This window comes from Quercus suber, unplaced genomic scaffold, assembly GCF_002906115.3.
Source record: "Quercus suber isolate HL8 unplaced genomic scaffold, Cork oak 2.0 scaffold_47, whole genome shotgun sequence".
NCBI lineage: Eukaryota > Viridiplantae > Streptophyta > Magnoliopsida > Fagales > Fagaceae > Quercus > Quercus suber.
In genome coordinates, this window is record NW_027069512.1 from 87,732 (window position 1) to 102,517 (window position 14,786).

Genomic DNA, 14,786 nt, shown 5'->3' on the forward strand with positions numbered 1-14,786 from the left:
TGTGAGCATAACGTAAATATATGAATAATCATACCCTGGTGCATAATGCATAGCACTGTGTCAATTAAAGATAATGCTCTGTTCAATTACATTGCAACTACTGCACACATGTTGAAATATCATTGTAACATTAGGAACATGGATAATCCTATTCATATATTGTTTTTCTAGGCTGTATTGACATGACAAGCCCTGAAAACTCATATATATATTATAATGTTTGGACCATGAAATGAGGTTATAAATGCACCACAATTATTAGTTTTTTTTAACCCACTAACTTCTTAGATTGACTAAGCTATGAATTGCAACGCCTTAACATCAAATCGTATAGTGCGAAACAAGTTTGGATCTACTTCAACAAATGCATCATCACAAGTTCCAATAAAGCAACAACTACCGACATACATAGACCACTATGGAGGGAAATGAGTTGGAAAGAAAAGAGATTTCATTAATGTTCAATACACATATGAGATTCTTGGAAGTGTTGAACACATCATGGTCGGCAAACCTACAAAACTGAGTACGGATACCACCGCAATAGAGTTCACCACAACAAAACCACCATGGTCAACCTTATAAAATAAGAGATGTGAATTGGATGTGTATTGTTGACGGCATGGGTTACGAGTTCCTAAGGCACATTCCTAAGGCATGGGTTACGAGTTCCTAAGGCGCAAGATCGAGCCATCAAGTCTATTAATGAAATTAATTCGTTAGATGATGAAAAAGATATTTTAAACTTCTCAAATTCAAGCAATGATGATGTCCAAAAATTTCTACCTACAAAGATTAGACGTTGTTATTAATGCCTACACGTTGTGTGTAATACGGAATGTTGTTGTTAATGTCTGACAATGATGATTATGTATGTTCAACTTTTGCAAAATAAGAACTTTTGCTTACTACCTACATACACCTTCGGTTGCATAATGCATAATGCATTAAGATTTATTGTTCATTACTTCTAGCAAATCTAAAGATTATCATCTTTTGTAATTAAAATTTACTCCACCAAAGAACCAATATAACCCCAATGTACTCACATAACACTCATCACCCAAATAAGATTTATTGTACATTACTTCTAGCAAATTTAAAGATTTTCATTTTTTGTAACTAAAATTTATAACACCAAAGAACCAATATAACCCCAATGCACTCACATAACACTCATTCAACAAAATACCAAAGCACAAGCAATACAACCTATCAAATGAAAATTCTTCTCTAGCATAAAAGTAAATTATGGATGATAAACTTTTGTAATATCTAAAACTACTCCTCACCTACGCCATAAAATTCTCTATGTGCATCAAATTCTGATATGAGTTTTTTACCTGAGATGATAGAGAGATAACACCGAGTCTAGGGATGTATAGCTATGGATCTGTGAGGAGAAGCTGTGAAGAAAATGAGGAAAATCTGTGAATTTGTGAATTGAGTTGTGTATAGCAGCATTACTCGATTATTTTGGCACCAAGTAAGCTTTAGTGTACTTGGTGATGAAAATTTCCCTTAAGAACTTGATTTTATTAGGATCGAGTTCTAGCTTATTAAAAATTTGGGAAAAGCCATGGTGGCAATCCAGCGTGGGAAAAACATTATAGAAACTTGACCATAGTAAAATTGAGTTACATAGAACCCGATTTTAGTATAGTCGAGTTTCGTATAGAATTTGACTGTTAGATAATCGAGTACTAAAACAGGTAGATGAACCTAAATAGTTTGAAAACAGGGACTTTTTTTTTTTTTTTTGCAAAATAAGGGCAAAACCCCAATATCCCCGAATGTATTGTGGTATATAGAAGTTAGATTAATTTGTGTTTTATTTTTCCCAGGCTATGTCGTCAGTGTTTGAAACCCTTGAGTGGATAACACACTGCGCGTCATATTATAAAAGTCAAAATAGCTGGCCAACCATTTGGAATCCACTTATTTTGTTAAAAGTGAAAAATTTTTGCTAATAGTACTATAGATAAAAGGTAAAATTTGGTTGAAATAGTACAGTGGGATCCATGAATAGTACCAAAAAGTACATTGTGGCTCAGGAATAGTAGCAAAAATAAGCAGAATAGTAAAATAAGTTGGCTTTTTAAATTGGAGCCAAACGCACATATATCTTTGGAGCCAAATAAGCTGAATAGTAAAATAAGTAGTGGTAGGCTCAAATCTTTCCCTCTAGCTCAAAAGAAAATTTTTGGAAAAAAAATTGGAAAAGAACACCAAGTTGCAAACAATTTTGTTAGTTAGCAGTGTTTCCAAACTATTTAGCAAACTAACATCTCAAATCTAAAAGACTCGAGTTCACGGTAGAAAAACGAGTCCTAAAGACTCAAGTTTGGTGGAACTCGAGTCTCTGAGTCTCGAGTTCATTAAATGAAATCATGAGAAAATGGAGAAAAAGAGGAAACAAACCCAAAGAGAAAACAGAGAAAAAAGAAGAAGAAGAAGAAGAAGAAGCCACCTGCAAAAACCAAACCCATTTCATTAAATGAAATCAACAACCCAGAAATAGACCTAGAGAGAAAACAGAGAAAAAGAAAGAAGGAGAAGAAGAAAAAGAAGAAGAAGTCACTTGCAAAAACCAAACCCACCCACCTGTTGTGTTCTTAGCGGCAAATTGGTGATGGCTCTGCTTTCCATTTGTTCCGTGTTCTTATTCTTCTTCCTTTTCTCCTTCTTCTTCTTCTTTCGCAGTGTGGATTTGTTCTTGGGGTTTGATTTGGGTTTGGTTGGTCTAGAAAATGAAGAACGAAGGAAGAAAAGGAAGGATTGGGGTTTGATTTGGGTCTGGTTGATCTGGAAAATGAAGAACGAAGGAAGAAAAGGAAGAACAGTGGATCAACAAGAAAGGAAATCGAGTGTGTAAATCACGAGTTCCACTGCCAGCACATACATCTCGATTCTCTTAGGCTCGAGTTGCTACAGTAAACTCGAGCCTAAAAGACTCGAGATGTTAGTTTCCTAAATAGTTTAGAAATGTTACTAACTAACGAAATTGTTTGGGAATTAGTGTTAATTTGCAATTTTTTCCAAAATTTACTTCCTTTTCTCAAAAGGAAATCAGAAATCTAGGCGACTTATCTCTACTCTCAGGGTCGGGATATACTTTTCTTAATCATTTTAGTTAAAATACGGTCAAAAAAGAAGGCTACCAAAATTGAAAAACGGTCAAAAGAGAAGGCTACAAACTGTCAAGAAATGGAAAAAGTGTTTTGTATTAAATGATACCACATTATCCATATCAAAATTCAATAAATGAGAGACACGTGTGCAAAAATAACTACCCACTAATACATATCTTTCAATTGTTAATGGGTTAGTTATTTTTTACTAATATGTCTCACACTTATTAGATTTTAATACCGCTGACATGATATCACTTGATAACAAATACCTTCTCCAAAAAATGATGACTTAGAACCCAATGAAGATAAACCCCGAATTGTCACACAAAGATAAAAACGTCTCTCTCTATACATACACGAATTTGATAGGGTTAGAAAATAAATGAAAATGGAAGAAGTTATTAGGAGTTCGGTCTAGCCCATACAATTACAGGGTGATATAGGCCTGGAACTCAAGGGTGTGAAGTATGAATATGTGAAAGAGAATTTAGCTAATAAGAGTGATTTGCTTTTACGATATAACCCAATTCATCATGATAGGCCAAAAACGGATTGACCCCTTGTGATTAAATCAATTAATTAATTAGCCAAGTTATTAATTAATCAATTTAACATGCAATTGCATGGTAGCACAAACAAATCACCAATAAACTAATAAGAAAGCGGAAAAAAAATGACATAGTGATTTGTTTACGAATGGGGAAAAACCTTACGGCAAAAACCCCACCGGGTGATTTTCAGGTCATCACTCCCGAAACTCCACTATTATCACAACAAACGGTTACAAGTAAAGGAATCCCAAGTACCTTACCAACCTACAGTTGAACCCTTACCCCAATACCCAATTGGACTTTTCCTGTAGTGACAGTTCCCCCTTTTGATGCACGGCTCCCAAGTACATGACTAACCAATGCGCGAATCCCAGTACGCAACTTCAATCACTAACTAGAAAGAGTTGTTGGCTGTAAAGTTCTTCAGTTCATCCACGATGAAGATCAAGAAGATGTTTGGTCACAAAACCCAAAGGTGCACATACGCAGCAACTTCTTCAGAAGAGATGAACTAGGGCAAAACTTTGTCTCTGGTCACAATTTGCTTAAATAGAGTTTGCTCAATGCTTGTGCAACTTGTGAACACTTTGACGGTCCTTAAAACAATCCTTTTATATATCTAGGGTTACAAGAAAAGATGGCCCAAAGACACATCCACGGATCCCAAGAAATCAAATCATAAAATCTGATTTTAGTAAACCTCGACAGATAGAAGCTGTCGAGCAGCTATCGAGCAGGTGTCAAGTTTTAATGATTCAGCACTTCTTCAGCTTGTTTCTTGGACAGACTTGATGACTTCAACACTTGATCTTGAAACCTTGTTTCTTGAAGTATTAAAAACATCTAGAACTACCAAATTACAGGTTGAGTGCATTTTGTCAAAGGATTAGCCAATTACATAAAAGAATGACATATGTTCTTAACAAGTAAACCACATATGTCCTAACACATCAAAAAGGTCCCTCTGCTCATTCACAATGAGAAACCAATTGCAGAGTCTACTGTCATACTTGAATACATTGAGAAGACATGGCCACATAACATAACCCCTTGCTTCCTACAAACCCTCGTGAGAGGGCCTTCGTAAGGTTCTAGATAAGGTTTCTAGACGACAAGGTAATTGATATGTATTCCAATAATCCAATTCTTTATGTTTTTTATAATTCAATTTGATCTAATTAACACAAGTTCTAGAAAGACATTTTTGCTGAATATCCAAACTCAATGATAGGCCAAAAACGTATTGACCCCTTGTAATGAATTAACCAATCAATTAGCCAAGTGAATTAATTAGGTTCAATTACATGCAATAAGCATGGTAGCACAAACAAATCACCAATTAAATTTAGTATGCAACGGAAAATAATTTGATACGGTGATTTGTTTAAGAATGGGGAAAACTTACACGGCAAAAACCCCCCCGGGTGATTTTAAGGTTACCACTTCCGAAATTCTACTATTATCACAACAAGCAGTTACAAGTAAAGGAATCCCAGTACCTTATACTAACCTACAGTTGAATCCTTACCTCAATACCTAATTGGACTTGTTCTGTAGTGACAATTTCTCCTTTTGATGCACGGCTCCTAGTACGTGACTAACTAATTGCGCAGATCCCAGTACGCGACTTCAATCACCAACTAGAGAAAGTTGTTGGCTGCAAAGTTCTTCACTTCAATCAAACGATGAAGATCAAGAAGATGCTTGGTTACAAAACCCTACGGTGCACAAGGACAACAACTTCTTCAGAAGAGATGAACTAGGGCAAAATTCTGTCTCCAGTCACAATTTGCTTGAACAAACTTTGCTCAATACTTGTGCAACTTGTGTCCTCTTTGACGGCCCTTAAAACAATCCTTTTATATGTCTAGGATTGTGAGAAAAGAAAGCCCAAACACATAAGCACGAATTAGAGTCAAAATAGAACTAAAAATCTGTTTTTGCATAAACATCGACAGATAGCCATCTGTCGAGCAGCTGTCAAGCCATAGGGCTAGAACAGCTTCTTAAGCTCAATAGATGCTAGCTGCCGAGCTTTAATGATAGGCACTTTTCAGACTTGAATCTTAGACAGACTTGCATGACTTTAACACTTGATCTTGAAACAAAGTTTCTTGAAGTATTAAACACATCCTAGATCTACCCAAATACAAGTAAGGTGCGTTTTGTCAAAGGATTAGTCAATTACATAAAATAGTGATATATGTTCCTAACAAGTGAATCACATATGTCCTAACACTCAAACACTTAACTCTTTGCAATGTTTACTTCTTATTGGATTGTCTTTTGAGCTAAAATTATAGACAATTTGCCTATCTTGTGGCTAATTAGTGCATATGGTCAATAATATGCATTCAATATAATTCCACTATATATATATGCCATTTTTCATAGTACAAAGTTTGTAACTACTAGGAGCCTTATAGCTCAACTGTCATCTCTTGGTGTTTCGAATGAAAATATCCATGATTCAAATCCCTGCACTTCCAATTATTGATGTTTCAAAAATATTGTAACTATTCTAATTACTTATTCAAAAATATCTATTTAATTAATGATTTGAATAATTTCTTAATCAAACAACTGCTGCATTGTACTTGATTATAACAAGAGGGATAGTATTTGAATAACAAGAGGGATGAAATAGTTGTTAAGCAATGATCTCATGATTCATTTTTGTTTCCAATAAAACAACAAGTAGCATTATTGTTTCTTTAACTAATAAAATTAGAAAACGAAAAATTGGATATATTAATATATTTCTTTTCCTAATTAATAAGTGTTTCTTGAATCTTGTGATGCAGAGCCCTTCACTCTTGGGATTCTATTTAATTGCTGGAGAAGAACAAGAGAAGGCTACAAAAGAAGTAAGAGAACTGCTGAAAATCATTGAAGAGCAAGGGCTTGGGGAGAAGAAATATTTTGGTGGCGACAAAATTGGATTGGCTGACTTAATGTTTGGATTTGTTAGGACATATGTGAATCATGTTAGGAACATATATCAATATAGAATTGGCTAATGCTTTGACAAAACGCACTTTACTTGTAATTGGGTAGATTTAGGATATGTTTAATGCTTCAAGGAACAAGGTTTCAAGTTCAAGTATTAAAGCCATGCAAGTCTATCCAAGAATCAAGTAAAGAAGTGCTGGATTTTAAAACTCGACAGCTAGTATCTATCGAGATTTAGAAGGCTATTTCAACACGATGCTTGACAGCTGCTCAATAGATAGGGTATCTGTCGAGGTTTACCAAAATCATTTTTTCAAATCTAATTTCACTCCAATCCGTGAATAGATGTTTGGGCTTTCTTTTCTCGCAACCTTAAACATATATAAGGATTGTTTTAAGGGCCGTCACAGCTGATGAAACTCAATGCAAAAGCTTTTCACAAGCATATTCTGAACAAAAGATATATGCCCTAGTTCATCTTTCTATTCAAGAAGCTGCTGTATTTGTGCACCATAGGGTTTTGTAACCAAGGAGCTTCGTGATCTTCATTGTGTTGATGAACTAAAGAACTTTGCAGTCAACATCTTTCTCAAGTTGGTGAGTAAGCCGCATACTAGGATCCGTGCATCAAATTGATTAGTCACATACTGGGAGCCGAGCATTGAAAAGGAGAGAATGTAACTACAGAACAAGTCCAATTGGGTATTGGGGTAAAGGTTCAACTGTAGGTTAGTATAAGTACTGAGATTCCTTTACTTGTAACCACTTGTTGTGATAATAGTCAATTCTTGGGAGTGTGACCTTAAAATCACCCGGTGAGGTTTTTGCCTATAGGTTTTCCCCATTCGTAAACAAATCACCGTGTCAATTTATTTTCTGCTGCACTTTAATTTAGTTGGTGATTTGTTTGTGCTACCACACTTATTGCATGCAAATTGAATTAATTAATTAACTTGGCTAATTAATTGGTTAATTCATCACAATTGGTCAATACATTCTTGGCCTATCAAGTGGTATCAGAGCAGGTACACTCTGATTAGGTTTAAATCTTTGCTGTGTAATCCATTGACCCCTGTTGTCATGGCTGCAACCGGCTTGAAAAGATCTTTGTTTTAAAATACATCTTGGTTTTCTAATCTCTACTTGTTTGAGTGTATCAGAAAATGCAAGTCTAAAAGTTATTTGAATTCTATCATGATGATTATTGGAAAAGAACTCAGCTTGACAAAAAAGAAACTAAATTGTCTCAAAATGAAAATGTACAAAGGAGTTCCTCTGAGAAGAGTGAAAGTTAAAGGCTTTGTTCATAAAAGGCAAATGAGAGAAAACACCATTCTCACTGATCTGTCATCTAAGCACGAAGTGTGCTTCATGATGAAGTCCACATTTAAGGTTATGGACATGTGTTTGTGGTACCTTAACAACGGCTACTCAAGACACATGACTGGAGACTGATCTCTCTTCAAGGTTTTCGAGTTTAAGAAGGGTGGTAATGTCATTTTTGGTGATGGGAACAAATCACAGATTAAAGGAAAGGGAATCATATCTCTACTTGGGCTGCCAGACATTACAAATGTTCTATATGTAGAAGGTATGAGAGTGAACCTATTGAGCATAAGTCAGATATGTGATCAAGACTTTATGGTACTATTCTGAAAAGGGAAATGCCTTGTCATGGATGAGTTAGGAAAGAAACTCATAAGTGGTGTTCGCACTCTAGACTAATATTATGGTTTGGTTCCTGATACTAATATTGTGTGTAATAGCATTCATTTATCAAATGAAGATCTATGGCACCAAAGGATGGGACATGCTAGTTACAAACATCTTTAAATTGTATCTAAGTATGAGTCAGTCTTGGGGATACCAAAGCTTAATAGAGTAAACAACGTGGCGTGTGGACTATGTCAGCTTGGAAAACAGACGAAAGCTAAACATCCAGGCACTCAGACATCTGCTACATCTAGACCATTGGAGCTACTGCATCTAGATCTCATGGGTCCAACCAGAACTGAGTCTCTTTGTGGAAAGAGATACATCATGGCTGTGGTAGATGACTTCACTAGGTACACTTGGGTCATCCTCCTACGATCCAAGTCTGATGCTCCTGAGCACATTGAAGCCTTGTGCACAAGATTGCAAAATGAGAAGTGTTTGAAGATTGATCAAATTTGAAGTGACCACGGCAAAGAATTCGAGAACTCATACATGGAGTCCTTTTGCACTAGATTAGGTATATCTCAAGAATTCTTTGCTCTGATTACTCCTCAGCAGAATGGTGTAGTAGAACGAAAGAACAGGGTTGTTCAAGAGATGGCTAGAGCCATGTTGCACAACAAGGATGTGGCTAGAAACTTGTGGGGAGAAGTCGTTAACACTGCAAGTCATACTGTTAACAGAGTGTACTTTAAAATTTTTGGAAGTACTTGTTTCATTCTCAAGGATAGAGAGAATGTGGGAAAATTTGACTCTCGAAGCGATGAAGGGATATTTCTGGGATACTCCTCTACAAGCAAGGCTTGTTGGGTATATAACAAAAGAACCAAGAAGGTAATGAAAATTGTGAATGTTGTTATTGATGAATCTTTAGAGACCAGTTCTGAGAAATTTAGTAAGGAAACCCACAAAGAAATTCTTCCTCCCGACCCCAAGGACATTCAAGAAATTGTTAATCAAGAGCCCGCATCTCCAAGTACTCCAGGCACTCCAAGTGTTGTAGAAGGTTCAGTAGACATGCCTACTTCACTTGATTCTAAATCCCATGAAGAGAAAGGACCTTCCTCAAGGATCAAATTGAATCAACCTTCTGAAGTTATTGTGGGAAACATGAATGAACTTACACTAAGGAAGCATACAGTTAATAAATGTGTTGCTAACTTTGTGTCTTGTTCTTGTTATTTGTTGCAGGTTGAACCCACTAAAATTGAGGAAGCTCTTTAAGATGAAAGCTGGGTTGAAACTATGCATGATGAACTGCTTCAATTTCAAAGGAATGATATTGTCTGGACTCTAGTACCTAGATTGAAGGGTGAGCATATCATTGGCACAAAGTGGATATTCCGCAATAAGACTGATGAGAAGGGTAATGTAATCCGCAACAAGGCTCGTCTTATAGCTCAAGGATACTCTCAAATGAAAGGAGTAGACTATGATGAGACATTTGCTCCAGTAGCCCGTATGGAGTCCATCAGAATTCTCCTAGCCCTAGCATGTCACTTGAAGTTCAAGTTTTACCAAATGGATGTAAAGACTGCTTTCTTGAATGGGATCTTTAAGGAAGATGTTTATGTGGCTCAACCAAAAGGATTCATTGATCCACACTTTCCGAATCATGTGTTGTACCTCAAGAAGGCACTTTATGGTTTAAAGCAAGCCCCCAAAGCTTGGTATGATCGGCTAACACAATACTTAGTGTCACATGGGTTCACAAGAGGAAAAGCTCATCAAACTCTCTTTATAGGAAGGGAAGACGGTGAGTTGACAGTTGCTCAAGTCTATGTTGATGATATCATCTTTGGGTCGATTAAGGATGAACTTGCTCATAGTTTCTCAAAGCTCATATAGGCCGAGTTCGAGATGAGCATGATTGGAGAGTTGACTCACTTCCTTGGTTTGCAGATCCTTCAACAAGAGTCAAGTATATTCCTATCTCAATCTAAGTATACTAAAAATCTTGTGAAAAAGTTTAATTTGGATTCTGCTAATTCTGTTAGAACTCCTATAAGCCCAAATGTTAAACTCACTGTTGATTTGTTGGGTAAAAATGTTGATTCATCTCTTTATAGAAGCATGATAGGTAGTCTGCTTTACCTTACTGCTAGTAGACCTGACATTAGTTACAGTGTGAAAGTGTGTGCTAGATATTAGGCTAATCCCAAAGAGTCTCATATGATTGCTTTGAAAAGAATCATAAAGTATGTCAAAACTACTGCTAACTTTGGTGTATGGTACAGCAAGGACACAAATGATGTCTTAGTTGGGTATTCTGATGCTGACTAGGCTGGGAATGCTAATGACAGAAAGAGCACATCAGGGGGTTTTTTTTATGTGGGTAATAATCTTGTCTCCTGAATGAGCAAAAAGCAAAACTCCATCTCATTATTCACTGTAGAGGCTGAGTACATAGCTGTTGATAGCTGTTGCACCCAACTTCTATGGATACAAAAACTTTTCCTTGATTACGGTATTCGTCAAAAGCATCTTACCATCTACTGTGACAATACCAGTGCCATCAACTTCTCTAAGAATCCGGTTCAACATTCTCGAACTAAACACATAGAGATTCGACATCACTTCATTCGGGAGCTTGTCGAAGATGGTACTCTTACTCTTGAGTTCATTCACATTGATGATCAGAAGGCTGATTTGTTCACTAAACCTCTTGATAACAAACGGTTTGAATTCTTTCGCCAAAACATTGGTGTTATCTCCATGGATTGATCTCTTTTTCTCCTCCTCCTTCCTCATGTATTTGCATCTAGTTTTATGCATTGTTTTGTTTAACATGTTTTAGTTTGATTATTTTTCAATTTTGCTTTATTTTGTCTTTCATTAAAATAAAAATAAAAATAAATTGAAAAAAATATAAAAACAGTGTGTGTTTGTGTACATTGGTACTTGTGTACCTTGAATGGCCATTAAAACAAAGTTTTCTAAACTTTGTATCTTTTGTAGCTTAGATGAGCATCTCTATGCACAACTAAGCAAGTGAGCTTTGTGGCTCATGTTTGTGATGAGTAAGATTAAGTAATCTCTTATACTTAACATTCATATCACTTTTTTTGACGAGAATGACTAGAAAATCCTAAAAGAAATGCATAAATGACCATCTCACAATTGTTGGTCACCAATCATGAAATAACATCTGTATGCTTCGGCATAACAAAAGTGCAATGTCAAAAACTTAACATCATTGGGTATTTATTTTTTTTTCTCTTATATGCCCATGCATGGTTTGCTTAAAAGAAAAATATGCAAAGAAAAATAAAAAGCAAAAAGAATCAAAATGCTTTATATATGATTGCAAGCGTGTCTTCTAAGAGATGTGGGAGTTATAAGATGTACCTCGAAAGTGATAGTCCACATCAAACAGTTATGATTGTGTGTGAGTTAAAGTGATTTTCTCATATCTCAAATTGTAATAACGTGTAGACACTTATGCAATCTTGTGATGTTTTTCACACACAACATGCAATATTCTTTGCTACTCTTGATACATGTGTAAGTACAATGTGATTTGGCCATCACAAGGAATACATATGTTAATGTATGTTCACTAAACTGTCTTAACTTGTTTTTGAAATATAAAATTGGTTAGACTTGTTTAGTTGTGTGTGTGTTTTGGATCTAAATGTTTGACATTTTTCTTAATGAGAGATGTTTTTTGAGAGCTTAAAATGTTGTTTGGATCTTTGATTAAGTAGCATGTTTGATTGCATTCATGTCTATGTTTTTCTCTTCTTTGAAAAATTGTTTTTAAGCAATCTCAACAGCTTCTTGATACCTTTCAACAGCTAGGCTATCTATCAAGCCTTTTGAGCTTCCTTTCTCGATAGTTGTTATCGCAATCTCGATCCATCGAGATTCTTGAGGTTCAATCTCGATAGCTTCTTGACAGATATTCGATTCATCGAGGAAATTTCTGGATGCTCGACAGATGCTCGATAACTTTTCCATCGATCGAGGTTTATATGCTGTAGACACCTCTCGATAGCTCCTCGATAGCTATTTCTCGCATTTTAATTCTCAACACCTCTCGACCCATCGAGAAACTAGAATTCCTATAAATAGGGTCCGCGCGACATTTCTCTCATTTCTCCTCGATCTCTCTCAATCCTTTCAGACCTCTCACCTTCCTAAACACCTCTTTCTCACTCCAAACCTCTTCCCTAAGTGATCTTTGGCCTCTAGATCATTGTTCTTCTCTAGTATGATGCTTTCTCACTCATTAATCATGCATTTCATATCTCTTGATCTAACTTTTGGGGTTTTTGAAAATTTTTAGGATTTTTTCAAAATTGTTGAGGTTTTTGCATAAGTTTTGGGATAGGTTTTTGTTTAAATGATTTTAAATCATCATGCATTGCATACATGTGCATTTCAACTATATTCTCATGCATTATAGATGTATGCTATATATGTTGAATTATTGTGTGCTGTTAGGTTTGGATTGGGCTGAGCCCATGATGCTTTTTATGTTGCATATCACATGCTTATGCATTTTCATGCATACGTACCTTCAATTCTTTATATTCTTATATATTGATTTGTTTGCTACTTTTCTACGTATCTCTCTCTCTCCCTCTCTCTTTCTTACGTTAGTCTACTCTATGGCACCTAAACTTAAATCCACTCAGTCCCAAAACCCTCTTCGTTCCAGGACATCTTCTTCCTCTTCACCTTCTGACCCCACTCCTTCTCACGTCAGGTTCCGTGATGATAAAGCCCGTAAGGACTTTTCAGAGAACTTCTTATGACAAGGTGTTCATTCGAAACGCCAGTCGTTCTATTGGATTTTTCTGATACTAACCTTCCCACTATCATTTACAGTCAGGATTGGAAGTCACTGTGTGGCATCCCGGTCACTCGTCCCTCCGTGATCATACAGGATTCTTACTCCAATATGCACAGATTTGATTAGTTTGTACCTCATTTTGTTACTCGTGTTAGAAGAACGCGCATCATAGTTACTCTGGATATTGTATCCGAGGTACTACACGTTCCTAGGGTAGCGCATCCAGACTACCCTACCTGCGATCGTCTAAGGACTGTGTCCAAAGATGAACTCTCATCTCTATTCTGTGAGACACCTTCATCTTGGGGTGACTATCAAAACACCCCTTGCTCGGGCTTTGCAAAAGGTCCGAGATTCCTTAACATGGTGATAACATTTGTTCTTCATCAATTGTCTCACTATAACTCCATCATAGAGCCTCGTACTCGATTTTTGTTATCCTTTCTTGAGGGACTTTCTATTGATTTTCCTTTTCACTTCATCCTATCCCTTATAGATGTCTATAGGGATACGGCGACCCGTGATAAGCTCATTTTTCCTTCAGCAATCATGCGAATTCTTCACCATTTTTCTATCTCTTATCCCGAGTCTCCTCATTTCTCAATCATGTGTGCTATAGATGCGGCTTCCATCTGACGGAGTGAGGCCCAGCTTTGACCAAAGCGACCACGGACAGAGATTGCAGCTCCTCCTGCTTCTTCTGCTCCTTCCACATCCGCACCTTCTTCATCGGCGAGTGGTGTGACCCTCGAGGCGATCATGGCAGAGCTACAGCACATGGATGCTCGCCTTGACACACTCAGTGATGATCTGTGTCAGGTGAACACCCATGTCGACCGTATTTCTAGACGGTAGGCTCGCCTTAGTGGCTTCTTAGAGTCTCCCTCTCCTTCTCTAGAGGCATCTAAGGATGAGGACAATGATGGTGACTCCGACAACAATGATGATGATGAGGATAAGGATGCTAGCTCGCCTAGTGACAACGAGATGACTGCTTGATTTACTTACCCTTTTTCATTCGTGACAAAAAGGGGGAGTAGTTTTGGATATGAGAATAGTCATATACATAGGGGGAGAGTTAGCATAGGAAATTTTTGTGATAAAGGGGAGTGTTTATTCTTTGAGGGATGTAATGAGGTTTTTATGTATTTTCTTTTCTTTCTTTTACATTTACCTCATGTATACCGGTCTTGTGACCATTTGACATACATTGTACTTATCTTTGGCTATATATATGTTGATGTATGCTATTCACCTATCTTTAAATGTGTTGTTTCTTTTCTCTCTTTATGCACATGCTTCTTATATTTTATATTCAATCTTTTATTTTTGTTTTACACTAAGATGCCGTGATGAGTTTTGTTTAAAGTGTTTCAGAAATACATGTTGTCAAAGTCTTTCTTGCCATTAACTCTCTTCTTGCAAAGTTTTTCAAGAGTTTGTGTTAGGATAGATTTTATTGTATTCAACAAGTGAATATGAGTTGAGTGATTTATGACTTCTCTCATATGTTTATTTGCTTGTTGTGGTTTTATCACGGATTGCCAAAGTGAGAGATTGTTAGGACATATGTGAATCATGTTAGGAACATATATCAATATAGAATTGGTTAATCCTTTGAAAAAACATACTTTA